The 15592-nt window shown below is 41.5% G+C and overlaps 1 protein-coding gene across 6 annotated transcripts in view; it reads right to left on the reverse strand.

Moving 5' to 3' along the window:
- ZNF438 (zinc finger protein 438) overlaps positions 1 to 13623 on the reverse strand; it is a 61669-nt gene extending 48046 nt beyond the window's left edge. For 3 of the 6 annotated variants that reach the window (XM_082314742.1, XM_082314741.1, XM_082314738.1), the window contains exons 1-3: positions 13536 to 13623; positions 11176 to 11254; positions 10640 to 10693 (exon numbers count right to left, since the gene is read on the reverse strand). The gene's annotated coding sequence lies outside the window, so the exon portion shown is untranslated. Of the gene's footprint in view, positions 1 to 3914; positions 5152 to 8829; positions 8884 to 10639; positions 10694 to 11175; positions 11255 to 13535 lie in introns of those variants that run through there. The other 3 variants (XR_014228457.1, XM_082314743.1, XM_082314739.1) reach the window with 3 other exon arrangements.
- Between the last annotated feature and the right edge of the window lie 1969 nt (positions 13624 to 15592).

Here is a 15592-nt window from a genome sequence, read left to right on the forward strand (position 1 = left end):
AGAAAGTAATTACAGCCCAGCAAGATCAGAAGGAATTACACAGGAAATGTGAACAGTAACCCTTTCATGCCAAAAAAATCATGAAAAAGTGAGCTCTCGGCTGCCAAGCTATGAGGCTGTACAAACCAATTGCAAAACACAGGAATGGAAAAAGCACTATATATTACTAGGCTATAAATTCCCGATGATGTGATAAAGCTGTATTTCCAAGAAAAGAACAAAACCTCTGGTCTTTCTTCTTGCCATGTACATGCAGCATAATTAAAGCCCAGAAGAAACAAGAAAACATTTCAAACACCACGTAAGAATGGTCAGTTGTCTCTTCTGGATTTTTTTCTTTTATTTTTATGCTGGCCGAACAGTCTCCTCCCTAGAAGGTGGTCAAACATCTTGTTCTTATTTAGCCATGGGAAGCTTCCTTCCAAAATAAATATTACATTATCCAAGCAAGAATGCTAACTCTCTCAGTTATCTATTCCATAAAAATGAACCCCCCAAATTCTGAAATAAACTCCATAGCTCAACAGAATGGGCTCAAGCTACCCTATGGTAGGTGAAGCAATTTCTGTTCTCTAGGGACACGAGGGAATTTGAGTAATCTGACTGTAGTTCAGTCTAGTTACAAAGCCTTCAAGTGCCATTTTGGAAAGTGAAGAGTGATCATACATGCATGCTCTTCACACAGACCTGGGAACCATTTTAAGCAAGAGACTTTTTTTAAGCTCCCTGCTAAGGAAACTTGTATTCCTTTATATCTACCAACAGATAATGCCGCAAACTATTAGCACATAACCCTGATCAGACAAGAGACGAGCAAAAAAGCAACCAAACACTACTGTTTTTATTAATTTGTTGATTAAAACTATGAATATATTCTCATTAGAGTAAACAAAAATTAGATCCCCTAAAATGAGTATTAGTTTTATCTGATCTACCCAAAAATGAGATAGAAAGATACTTTTATGTTTAAAAACTTCAATAAATTATCTTATTTATTTAAACAATGTGCTTCCTTAGTTGCTCTTAAAATTGCAAATCGGAACAGCATCATCACACATTGCATTTGCAGTGCATCTCCATACCAGCACTTTAGCTTCTTTTCTTCCACCTTGTCACTCAGGTCTTCCTCTCTACCCTCCTTTACTACCAAAGTCTTCCTTTTCTCATCTGTTCTGTTGGATTCTATTTTTTTTCCTTTTCCTTGCCTTCACCTAAGGCGGGCCTTTGCCATCACTAACGCCGCATGCACAACCAACTCCTGCATGACTGAAGTCTACTCAGCTACCTGCTCAGTGGAACTGTTGAAAAAATAAAATTGAGGGGGAAAAAAAAGAAAATAAAATACAAAAGCACCACATCAGAGTTTCGAGCATAGGCATGCAAACAGGGCAGATACGGTACAGTAAAGAAGTAACAATCAAGAAGGCCAAAAAGTCATTGCTAACATTATGGCCTGCACAGTAACTGTAACTCCCATTCTTCAGGAGATAAAATTGAAATATGAAACAATTATATTTTCTATTATTTTACCGAGATGGAGGCTGAAAAGAAACAAGCACTGTGATCTCATTCGGGAGTCAAAGGGAAAGCTCCATTTTCTCCTGCACTAAACTTAATCCCACTTCTAAGGGTTGGTGATTTGCAAAAACAAACTGAACTAACTCTCCCCGTCAATACACGTTCTTCTGAGATTAAAGTCCCTTCTCCTAAATTTGTCTGTCTCCACAGGAGACTAAATATTCAGCAGTACAATATCCATACAAGATACCATCCAAAAAAACTGCAATAGCAGATGAGCCACTAAATTTTTGATGGCTATAAACCTGATGCAAATCTTTTGATGATTATTCTTTTTTTACTTTTTGTTTTCTAGGGCAAAGGTGCTTTGCACATTATTGGATATCGCGATCAAGAAATTACTCTGTTTCCTTGGCTTGCATTTTTGATGGTCCAATTAAAGCCCATTACTCCACAACTTCTGTAATCAACATTTTATAGTTCTTGATTTTTTTTGCTTTTTTCTGAAATGAACAGCTTCCTGAAACAGGAAGAGACATATGCAGAACAAACCAATTCTATAGTCAGGAGTTTCCATCAACATAGTTAGCAGTATTCTTAGACTAAGGAATTTTTCTGCTTCTCAAAAGTTGATCAACTAAATCTTTCAAAGATATCTGCACTTCCGTAAGTGCAGTTTGATTTTAAAGTCAAAAGAGAAAAATAAGAGAGTTTGCTCTACTTTAATCTTGAACATGAAAACAAGCTTTTGTGTCTCAAAATTGAAACAAAATTTCACTTTCCAATGAACATCAATATTATATACCAAGCGTTTGAAGATTTCTAGATGAAAAAACACCTTCAAAAAGGTTTCAAAACTTTAGATCAATTACACCTTAATAATATCTCAAACCAGCTCTCCTTGCAATACACAGCTATCTTCACAGCATGCTAGTACATAAATGTAGGTTTAATATTTGCATGAAATCATAAAAAAAATAAAATGGGTATGATCCTTGCAGATCCTGATCTAGCCTACATGGAATCTACAGTTTCATGCTTCTTTTAAAGTGAAATCTTACCATGTAAAAGAAACCTTAAGTACTTACGATTAAATGATCTAGAATAAAGCCTTTAAATACAGAATCCATAATTTACCAGTTTTTCTAACATTTTTTATGTGGTCACAAAGTCTTTCAGAAACTGCAGTAAACAAAGAAATTTGAGAGCCAGGTGAAAAATACCTGGAAGAAATTAAGTACAGGAGAGACATAAATAATGATCAAACACACCAAACTCTGTTACAATTTCAGCATCTCTCAAGCTAAAGAACATGCCCTAAACTGGTCAGAAGTGCAAAATCCTGCACTGGACTGGACTTACTCACTGTCTGAATAACTCTCACAGCAGCTATTGATCTAACCTGGCTTCCTTCACATTTAGGAAATCAAAAAGGCTTCACTCAATCCTTTTGGAGCAGCTCTGACCACAATTATTTCCAGGCTGGCCACTTTCAAGCCGCTGAAATTAGCTACCTAACCAAGAAACTCAACATGCTACAGCTGAGAGGCAAGCTAGTTTGTCCCCTTTTCTTTTAGCAGTGCAGCTACATTGTTCATCAGGAAAAAAATACGGGAAGATTTGTTCACAAATCTGAATAGCATACTCTAGTTATGACTTTGTAAACCCTGAGGAGAACAGAGCACATACATTACATATGTTACATATACGATGCTTTTGACAACTCTCCCCCTATACTAACTGTTTTGTTTTTTTTTAAAAAGTCAGACTTTTTCATCATACTCTGATTAAGTGCATAATAAGATGCATTCCTTCTATTTCAAATCCCATCTCTCCAGAAAATGGTAAGAGCTACTACAATCACCACTAGAATATGAAGACCCAAAGCAGGAGGGCAACATGGTTTTCTGAAACACTAACCCAAGATTAAGAGGCAGCATCACAAAGAAAATCAGAAGATTTATTACTATTCTCCCCTCCAGATTACTGTATAACTAACATTTTTTCATCACAAGAAAAAAAAATTCCCCAGACTCCTCAAAGTATTGAATACATCATTATACATATAAGACAACAGAGAATCGGCACAACTTTCACATATAGCAACCTGCAATCAAAATTACTGCAAATTACATCACATTTATGTTTTTATAATCTATAAACTATACTGCAGCAATATATACTTTTGAAGTACAGGTAGACGGTAAGTGGAAAAAAAAAGATGTGAGAAAGATAAACAAACACGTAATCATTCTACTAACAAATTACACAAGGTGTTTTCAGAAATGGAACCTTAATCAAGGCAAAGATAAAATAGCTCCAGCCTTAAAAAAAAAAAAAAAAAAAAGCAGCCACTAACTTTTGAAGCATTCTGCTCATTACAAAAGTGAAAAGAAATAAACCAAAGCAACAAACTTCTCCAGGATCCCACATACATCTGGCACCCACCTGCTTATGCAAAGGCTGGCAACATGTAGTGGTGGCTTTTAAATGCATATTTTTGAAATAGCGACAATCCCCAAACAGCAAAGCTTACTATTTAGATGTTCCAACCCTAAATAATGTTTAAAAGTTGACCACTATTTTAGGCTTATCATCCCTGACACAGTACCTCTCAGTTACTGAAGTCTTTCTGCCTTGACAGGGGAATTCCATTTTTAAGATTCATACAGAGAAAATGTTTCGGTATAAATTGTGGCTGTTCTAAGCCAGGAAAACGTCCCACAGGCCACTAAGCTACCATCTCTCAGGCAAGTTCTCCATAATTAAGGTATCAATTATAATTTCACAGGCATATTTTATTTTATATATAAACTCTGTTTCCACAATTTGAACTGTGGGAAAGAATGCCTGCGTCAATGCACCAACCCTTGCAGCACAGCAAGTTTTGAGCTGAATGCCAACTTTAAATGTTGTAATATGGATTCTAGCAGGGAAAAAATAGGAGGAAGATTTCCCCCTCACCCCCCCAAAATCCCACAAGCCTTCTGAATCTTTTTATTCCTGTCACGGCACCTCCCTGACATCTGCTCTTTGCTGCTCTAGAGCCAAATACAACAAATTTAAGTCAATCTGTTGCTAAAGACACCAAAAGTAAAAACTGCAGCCTCCATTAAATGGAATGAAAAGGACATTTCAGTGGGAATGAGCAAAAGCTGGTTCTGTAGTCTTTTCCTTCTGAACACTGCTTTTGATGCTTTTATCACAGAGTTTTATATTTGAGTTTGATAGAGAGTGAAAACAAACAGTTTCTAGGACTTCAACCATGCCAAGAGAAAAGACTGGCAGAGCGTCAAGCATGCTCATACAATTAAGATACCCCCACTGCTGTTTTTTATGACTTTTTACATACTTGCTGGAAGTTGGCTGGATGACACAGAAGGCCAGCATTAGCTCACCCTCCCTAAATATTCCATCGCTCTAGGTAGCGAACAAACTTGTGTACTGACTTGGATTAAATTACTGCAGGAACACCTACTTAATGCATGAGCCCAGGCAACAGAAAAATCCAAGCTGAACAGAACAGTGTCTCACAAGTGGCAAGTCACAAAAACAACAGCCCTACATAATTTCTCTCCAAGTTGATGAGGACCTCGATGTTACTCCCCAAAACTTCTTCCTCAGTGTCCCCACCTACAAGAAAAACAAAGTAAATCAGTGGATACTACCAAGAAAACTAGACATAGTACCTAGTGGGTATTTCACCTACATATAACCTAACACAGGGACAGAGAGCAAACAAATTAGTGAGACACTATAACCATTTCTCTTGTAAACAAACTAGGGACAAACTTAACTCCTTTACTCCCACCATCAATACATAGCTTTTAGATGAGCTTTAGAAAAAATCATAATGGGAAAAAAAAACCAAAAAAATCTTATTAATGACAAAAAGCTAAGGGGTTACATTCTTTCAGGAAAAAAGGTAACATAAGTCTGTGTAAATATTCTTGCACTCTAAATTATCCAATTTCTATTAGAATTTTCCTAAATTAAAATTATCCCTAGACTGCAGAGCTCACTGTCTTAATCAATTTATTAAGAAATACATCCTTTCTCAAGTTTCCTTTCTCAATTTGCCACCCTAATTTCACAGAATGTCCCCTTACTCTCACAGTATGAACCAACAGAACAAAAGCTTTGAATTACTTTTCTCAAACCATTCATCATTCTGTGTACTTGTGTTATACTTCATCATATTCATTGCCTTTCAAAGGCTAAACAATTTTTTTTCCAATTTCTCTTCATACAAGCAAGTTTCCATCCCCATAGATCACTCTTTTAGCCTTTTCTCTGAATCTCCTCTCCTCTACACCTTCATTTTTAGAGGAGGCATCCAGCACCACATACACTGTGATGGCATGCTATACAACAGGAAGATATTGATTTTTACCACAGCATTTTGTTCCCCATGTTATTCTCCATCACACTTTGTTTACTCTGATTGCAAGTACAAACACAGGTATCAGAAGTCAACAGAGCTCTCAGAAACAAGATTCTTAACACGTGGCCCCCTACTTTGAACATGAGACACTATGAACCTGTGAAGACATCATTTTGTGCCAGGCAGTCTTTGCCTTTTTGTCCTTCAGCATAATTTCTTCCTCATACTTCACCCATTACAGTACACAAATCTTTGTCACCTGCCCATCAGGATATCTTCCCAGAAAGACAATCACTGGTTCACAAGAGAACATAACCATAGACTAAGCAAAGGTAACTGCCCTAAACTGCACATATGTAGACTTTTCACCGTCAGGCCTTCAGTGAGGCACCAAGTATGCTTTGGCATAAGAACAAGTCTGTAATGTAATACAGCAGACCTGCCCTTTGAAAAATTAAGACTTTAATAGAAAACATAACACTTATATATGGAAGACAAGAATGTTCAAATCCCACTTACCCTACAAGAGCTACGGAAAACATATAACATCCCTGCATTAACTTACTAAAACATCATAAAATATGATAGATACTATATGGACCCTTAAGGAGTACATATCCAGCCAAAACGAGACAAAAGTTTCCAAGAAAAAGGTACATTTGAAGATCTGAAATCACATCTGCCTTCCGGAAGCAAAAAAAACCCAACAGAATCAAAAGTCTAAGATTTTTTTTCCTCAATTGTGAACAGTATTGTAAAGTTTGTTTAATATTGCCATTTAGGGAAAAACATAATGGAGTGATTGACCCAACTCTGTTCTTAAATGCTCTGCTAAAAGAACAAACTATTTGTGCAAATAACAAAAAACAGCTGAAGGCATTTGGGTGGTCTCAGTTTCAGTCCTGTAATACAGAACAGTCCCTTCTTTCTAAATCCAATACCAATTTGTTTTCCTTCTTCAGTAAAGCCTCAAAATGTGTTGATGACAAAAGCAATAAAACCCACCGAACATCCATATTATTAATTTAGGACATTTTACTAGTAGACTGACAACTTAAAAGTGCTTCTTGATTCATCATACATAGAGCACTCATGTACAAAACAGAACAGGTTTTTATAGACTGATCCTTTTTGATTCCCTAACAATATTTTGGGGGTTCATATACTTTTATACTTTATATTCGGCTGGGGCTGCACGGCTAGAAGGCACGTCCCCTGGGTGGTGGATAGGGGATCCCTCTCTGGAGGGTGCACCAGATAAAATTGAAGAAGGTGCCGCGAACCAACGCAGCCTAAGGGAAGGCCACCCTGACAGAAAAACCACTGGCCCTCCAAGTCATGGGGGTTGGGCAGGAGGCCAACTACCTCCTCCTGGAAAAAAAAAAAAAAAAAAAAAAGTTGCAGAAACAACAAGCACCAGAAATGGCAGGGATGGAGAAAACCGGTAATGAAGTGAGGAGGAGGAGGAGATGGAGCTGGATCGGTCATGGCCCGAGAGGGAAACCGACAGAAGACTGCGCCGTGGCCCTTGATTCCAGAGCACGCAGCCGCGGACCGATCGAAGTGGAAGAACGATGTTCGCGCCTTGTGTGCCTCCTGGCACTGACAGAATTCAGATTCAGAGAGAGATTCATATACTTTTACCTTTAGAACAGTGCATATCATTAGCATTGACTGATGTTGGACTGAATGCTGATATTTAAACTTTACTGCCTTGCTTCCTAAAAACATGGATCTAGCTTATTTCTTCACCACCTGTTCTGTTTTGACTGAGCTAAGCAAGACCAAGAACTGAGAGAAGCTCATCTCTTGGTGTATGTAGCACTGCTTGCTTCACTGAAACAGCAGCCTGATATAAATCTGAGATTACAGGCATTCACAGAAAATTGGCAGACTGTTACCTCACTTAGGGAGGCTAACCAGCCAAGGACGGCCAAAAAAACCACCAAAATTAAGTTTTGTATTGCTACTATTTAAAATCAATGACACGCAGAAGACTGAAGCATGCTCAAAAGCTACACAAATCAGTTAACAGGAACATCCCTATTTTCTATGGTTCATCCAAAAGAACCACAAACATATATGTAAGAAAAGTGAAGTGGCAAAGAAGCATGCATACAGAAATTACATCAGTCTAAGCTTTGTCACTATGCATCATATTTGCCACTATGCATCATTTTCAGAACGTTGTCCCTAAGGGAAGGTCCTTAAAAGAGAAGAACGATTACCTTGCAGTTGTCCCTTACAACAGATGAATAATGCACCAAAAAGTAAGATGACACACCTTTAAGGGTTTGTTTGGCTTGGTTTCTGCTTTTGGGTCAGGTAAAACCATTAAATACTTCCTACAGATATTTCAGTCTTCAGTTACTGATAACACAGGGCTTCATGCAGAAGACTGAGTATGGAAACATTGCTCTGACTGATCTGTCAGCCAAACTGAAACAAACAGCAAAAATTTTCCATGAAACTATAACTTAGAAGCCACTTAATATCCCAAACCAATTTCATTGATAGGTCCTAGTAAGTCTGCCAGGAGTCGTTACTTTCCCCCACAACTCCTATACCTTTCAAACAAATTTTCCAAGCTGGTTTTCCATCTCTTTTGCACCTGCTGCTCCTGGCAAATACCCAAGCAAGCCACAAGAACACTCCTACCTCCCTGCCTCCCCAGTGACTTGCTGTGACAGAGGCATTTCAGCAGGGCTGGGATAGTCCAGCTCTGAAGCTCATCTCAGCACATGACCCCTTCTTGGCATTAACTCTGATACTTTTTGTAAACCAACAATCTTGGGCTGAGACTTACTGAAAAACAATAAAGAGCTAAGCCACAGAATGAAACTACAGGATGCATACACAGAAATTAATATCCTAAAGCAGCCTCTAAAAGTAAAAGTCCCACTTTAAAAACTACATATATTCATTACACAATAGTGCATAATTTTACTCGTTATATGATCCCACGAAGAAAACTCATCATTCTGCAAAAAAATAAAGCTTTTTAAAAAACAAACAAACAAACATAACCACAAATGAAGTGACCGCAATGCATTACAACTCTAAAAGATGCATCAAGCTACATATTATATTATTTCCTTTCCATTTCTGCAATAGTTGAAAGTATAGTGACAGCTCAATACTAAGCCTGTTATGGTATCAGGACATCAGCTAGCCTCCCTTCAGGCAAGGCTTTCAGTACTGTATGCCCTTCAAAAAGATGCAAGAAAGAACCAAAGAACAGTTCACAGTTTAGGTGAGGAAATAGCTGTTTCCTAAAATGGTAAAAGACTGAAGTGACAAATGAAAGAGAGTCTCTCCTTAATTTATGCACTTTTATATCCTTGTTTAATACGCAGTACAGTTCTACCTCAGTTAGATTTATGGTGTTTTGATTATATTTTTTTATATTAATTAGGAATAATTATCAGATTAAGATGTATTGCTCCACAAACCATGGTAACATTTCCTACAACATTTACTTACACTACAAAAACCCATGGAATCAGTCCTTTAAAAAAATAATGCTTGAATACTACTTATACTAGGTTTAATCAGCTTACTAAGGACAAACCAGTATCTGCAAACACAGTACTATAATAAGTTAAAGACACAATTAAAAAATATCACATGAAGAACAAGATCATTTCTACCCAGCAGTTCTGTACATTTTCATGAAGGGTGACAAGACCAATAGTAATACAGAGCAAATATAATACAAAGAAGACAGCATTCTCCAAATGCCATTTTAAGCTGACAGTAAGCACCTGTTTGTTATACCAGCAAGAGAAAGCATGGAATAAAAAAATTACCACAACTTTTTATTTTCAAAACTAAAAAAACTCCAGATTATTAAAGATCTACACTATATTCTTTTTAATCATTACATTGTGAAGAAGTTTGCATTTCATTCAACTTTGATAACAACACCATGCAAATACACTTCATGAGAAAGGGCTCTATTATTCAAGCATCGCTGTTCTCTTATTTGCCAATGTTAGTCTTGTAAAAATACATGTTCATGTTCTAAATTTTGTTTAAAAAAAATCTTTTTAAGTAAAAACATGTTCTGAATCTCCGTAAGCAAATTATAACGATAAACATGAAGCATTAAGTCTAAGTAAATAAGGACAAAAATCTTAACTTGACTGCAGATGAGAATGAGCATCAAAACATCTTTTATTGCTGTTGAACCACTGATATCTTTTATGGAAATTCTGAAAACAATTAGTTTCATTGGAGTACACTCCCACTGGAGTACACGCTCAATGACGTTAAAGAATTTAAAAAAACACCAACAAACAGCAACTCAAGCACAGAAATAAAAACTGCCTACGTAAGAAGGAAAGTACATAGATGGCAACTGAATGTTTTTCTTCTTTGATCACATTTAACCAGAACGCTGAAAAGAAGATTCCAAAAAAGTTTCTGGTATTTTCTCAGTCCAGTTTTACAAAAGAAAAAGCATATAAACCCTAGGGAAAGGACACATTGAAAAATTTCCATTAAAGGATGCAAAATTAAAATGCATCAGCTACCTAAGGCTGTCTGCATCTACTCATGTAACCTGTGCTAAACATGTAGCAGCTTACCACAATCGAAACCAGGTAAGCTACCTACATCTACCACTGGAAAGAACCTTAGCTTACCATATGTCATTTCTTTGCGTTCAGACAGACATAGAATCAAAAATCAAAATATTCTGCAAGGATATTAACCATATTCTTTCAACATACCCACCTTATACATCCTGCTGCTGCTATGGCCAATAAAATATTTCATCCATCTTAATTCCTGTTTCAAGGAAAACAAAAAACAGAAAGTCCAATATCTCAGGAAATGTATTTAGCAAAGGACAGAAAATCATATCAAATAAAAAACAGAGGCATACATTTTAGAAAGTGGTAAATAAACAAGAATTCTGCTAAAACGTGTCTGCTCTCAACAGATCAAATACAATGGCATCTCCTCTGAGGCTTACCATACATTAACAGTAATTCAGATTAGAAATTGCAATAATAACTATTTGAATAAATATTGCTGAAATAACTGATAAAGTTCCCACATTCCTGATTTGGCCATGTACTTTTAAAACTCTAAGTTTCTATAATTGTAATATTTTCAGCTAACTTCACATCAAAATTGTACTTTCACAATTTGACCATTTCACTTTGGCCTGCCATCTACCTCATTAGGTGCAAATAAATACATGAAACCATCACCAGTTTCATATAAACATTTAAAACATTAAACCGCTTCCATAAATAACGTATTACCTCTGTGCATAAAAAAACCTCGAAACACCCCAAGTCACAGATGAAGAACACTCCGTCTAATGCAGCATAATCATTGAACCTGTACATCAAAAACATATGTATGACAATCACTATGTATATCTAAAGTTTCCTGTGAGAAAGTCAGAAATACCTAATCATATGTTGTCACTATCATTGCTAGTTCCGATATTATAACAAACGAGATGTAGAGGATACATAGGAAACTACTATTTCCTTCATGAATGTTTTGAAAAACATTTTAGTTACAAAATTTTAGTTACCCCAAAATCTATTACTTCAACACTTGCCCAAAAGTTAAAAACATTGGAACCACACCATAGTGCTAGTTTTCTTCTAATCCTCCAGTTATCGTTACCCAAGAATATTTTTTTAATTAAACACTAAGGACATTATATCAGATCATCACAAAAAAATATTTTAAATATACAGCATAACTGTCATAAGCTTTTTTCCTTCCTTTTCCTTTCTGATTTTTGACAAACTTTAAGTTTGAAAAAATCCTACTCTTCTACCTACTGAAGCAGAAAAAGATGCACTCGTCCCCGAAATATATATTTTGCTTTGCATAAAAATAACTTTTTAAAAAAATTAAATTAGTACTAAAAATAACTAGCTACTATAAGGTTAGACAAAAAAAAAGCAGCAGCTCAGTGTTTAGGTTGCTGAACAGTCCTGTGAAAAAAAAAAAACAAAAATCTGCGCACAAAAACTACTGTGATCCAAGGGAGCTGTGCATTTACCCTATGTTATCCACCTCTTTCCTTTTTATTGTAGAATAATAATAAGAAAGACCATTTTTAACAGCATACTACAGGTTCAAATAATCAGTACAAGCCTTCAAGAATATAATTTCTAAACTAAGCTAGCTAAACTACACCGCATTTAAGAGCTAGAATGTTAACTGAGACTTCAACACACATTAAAAAGCTTCAATGAGATATGCTTAACGTGGAAAGAAAGAAAGGAACTGGGTACAAGGCAGTACGAATTGAATAGCAAAAGACTGTCAATAAAAGGGAAGATGTATCACATCAATTTTAATTCCAGCATAGAACTAGGTGAGTCTTTTAACAAAGCGTGACTTTTGGACATAACAAATTTAAACAAGCCAATCTCACATTGTTTCAAATCCGCCACGCTGCAGACATGACTGCAGTCCTTCCAAAAAGTCTCTTATGCTGCTTTCAAACACATCCCTCCTTATTTTGCCAGCGCCAGCCACATCAGATCACTTCGAAGTTGGGATATACTCTTTATTTCATTAGTAGCAATATAAAAAGTTCTAACGGATTCATAAGCCGGCAGGCCTCAGCACCGGTTACGCACAAACACTACACCCATTTATTGCGTTCATTTCTGCAGCCGCAGAGCGAGCGCAAACCCTTCGGCTCTCCGGTTCCTCCCAGACCCCACGGAGCCCGGGAGGACTGCGTGTAGCATCGGTACTTTTATGGAAGCAGCGGCAAGGTTTAGGAAGCGACGCTCAGGTCTGAGTGAAGAGCTCCGCGCGCAGCTCCGACCGACGCTGGCGGGGGGATCTCACACCAGCCAAGTGCTGCCACAACTCAGCCTCGCAAAACCCCAGCCCATCTACTGCCTCCCTCGTGTATCTTACGGCCACGCGTACTAAAAAAAGTGTAAGTGCACTGCAGAAGTAACTTCCGTGACTTGCAGAAACCTTTCCGCAGACCTTTATTGTAACATCGCACCGGGTGACTGCAGCCACGCCCGCTGGCGTCTCCCGCCTTGCAGGGGGCAGACACCACCCTCAACGGGACCCCCGGGGTCGCCTTACCAGCGCGGCCCCCCCGCGCCGGGCAGCCGCCCCTGCGGCCCCCCCCGGGCCGGCGCTGCCCGCGCCCCGCAGGCCGCGCCCCGCTGCTCCCGGGCTCCGGCGGCGGGAGGCGAGCGGGCCCCGCACGCAGCCCGGTGGCCCGCGGCCGCGCTGCCAGCTGCCCCGCCGCAGGGGGCGAGCCCTCCCTCCGCCGGGCGGAGGCACGGCTGCCCTGCGGGCTCGGGGCCCGCTTCCCCGTGACTGGGCGAGTCGGGGGCCGCGGAGCCCCAGCAGCAGGGCCCGGCGAGGGATCCCTCGGGCTCGCCGGGGGCCGGGCCGGGGTAGGCGCCCACCTCCACAGGGCGCTGCCGCCGGGAGCCGCTGCCCCGCCGCCCCCGACTTCCCGGCCGCCAGCGGGGCGGCCTCCCCGGCCCCGCGCCGCCGCCCGGCGCCTCGGCCCGGGGGGGGAGGGAGCGGCTGCAGCCGCGCCATCCCCAGCGCCGCCCGCTCGCCCCCACCCACCCCGGGCCGCGGCCCCCACCGCCACGGGGGGAAGGGAACTTACAAACGCGCCCCTCTGCGTGCCTGCGTCACGCCGCCGCGACGTCACGGCGACGGCGCGGTGTGGCGTCACACCCCGCAGGAAGACCGTGTGCGTGTGGGCGGCCTGCCCGCCCGGGGCGCAGGCGCACTGCCGCCGCCGGGCCGGGGGTGTTGGCGGGAGAGCGGCGGCCGCTGCTGCGGGGGTGGTGAGGGGCGGCCGGGACCGCGGGCCGCGCCCGGGCCTCAGCCCCGCTGCCCCTGGGAGGCAGGGTTATATGGCTGACTCCCCAGGAGCCCCTCCGCCTGGAGCGAGGCCTTCCCTTCCCAGCCAGCCGTTGGTGGGGAGAGCCAGGCTCCCAGCCGGCCCCAAAACAGGCTGTCATCGTGCTGCAGGTCAGGGGCGGTGGCATCGGGGATTTCAGAGAGGCAGGTTGGGAAAAGGAGTTTCTGGAAAGTGCAGGAGTTATTCTGGGAAATGGGTCTGAGGAACCTGCAAGCACTGGGTCAGAGGGGAGCGCAGTGTGCCCAGGTGGCCAAGAAGGCCAATGGCATCCTGGCTTGTATCAGGAATAGTGTGGCCAGCAGGACCAGGGAGGTGATAGTGCCCCTGTACTCGGCACTGGTGAGGCTGCACCTCGAGTACTGTGTTCAGTTTTGGGCCCCTCACTACAAGAAGGACATGGAGGGGCTGGAGCGTGTCCAAAGGAGGGCAATGAAGCTGGTGAAGGGTCTGGAGCACAAGTGTTATGAGGAGCGGCTGAGGGAGCTGGGGTGGTTTAGCCTGGAGAAGAGGAGGCTGAGGGGAGACCTCATTGGTCTTTACAACTACCTGAAAGGAGGTTCGGGGTCGGTCTCTTCTCTCAAGTAAAGTGTGGTAGGATGAGAAGAAGCAGCATCAAGTTGCATCAGGGGAGGTTTAGGTTGGATATTATGGAGCAGATCATCCTGAGTGCCATCACACAGCACGTACAGGACAACCGGGGGATCAGCCCCAGTCAGCATGGGTTTATGGAAGGCAGGTCCTGCGTCACTAACCTGGTCTCCTTCTATGACAAGGTGACCCGCTTAGTGGCTGAGGGAAAGGCTGTGGATGTCGTCTACCTGGACTTTAGTAAGGCCTTTGACACCATTTCCCACAGCATTCTCCTGGAGAAATGCTGCTCATGGCTTGAACAGGCGTACTCTTTGCTGGGTCAAAAACTGGCTGGACGGCCGGGCCCAGAGAGTTGCGGTGAATGGAGTTAAATCCAGTTAGCGGCCAGTGGTGTTCCCCAGGGCTCAGTAGTGGAGTCAGTTCTGTTCAACATCTATCAGTGATCTGGATGAAGGGATCGAGTGCACCCTCAGTAAGTTTGCAGATGACACCAAGTTGGGCGGGAGTGTTGATCTGCTGGAGGATAGGAAGGCCCTACAGAGGGATCTGGACAGGCTGGATCAATGGGCCGTGGCCAACTGTATGACATTCAACCAGGCTCAGTGCCGGGTCCTGCACTTGGGTCACAACAACCCCATGCAACACTACAGGCTTGGGGAAGAGTGCCTGGAGTCCTGCCTGGTGGAAAAGGACCTGGGGTTGTTGGTTGACAGCCGGCTGAATATGAGCTGGCAGTGTGCCCAGGTGGGTTGGTCTCTCTTCCCATGTAACAAGCAGTAGGACAAGAGGAAACGGCCTCAAGTTGTGCCAGGGGCTTAGGCTGGATATTAAGAAAAATTTCTTCACTGAAAGGGTAGTCAGACACTGGAACAGGCTGCCCAGGGAAGTGGTTGAGTCCCCATCCCTAGAGGCATTTAAAAGATGTGTAGATGTGGTGCTTAGAGACATGGTTTAGTGGTGGGCTTGGCAGTGCTAGGTTAACGGTTGGACTCTGTGATCTTAAAGGTCTTTTCCAACCTAAACAATTCTATGATTCTATGAAAGAGGAAAAATGAAAGTGTGACAGAAATAGAATAATTCAGGATTTAAGGGAAGGCTGAATGGAGAAGCGAGTTGGACAGGAGGGAGGTGAGAAGGTGCAGAAGAAAGAAGGGAAGCATAGAATATGTAGGTGAGAAAAGAGAAGGGAAACAAAATTCCAAAAA

Source organism: Platalea leucorodia (genome assembly GCF_965183815.1).
Source record: "Platalea leucorodia genome assembly, chromosome: 1".
NCBI lineage: Eukaryota > Metazoa > Chordata > Aves > Pelecaniformes > Threskiornithidae > Platalea > Platalea leucorodia.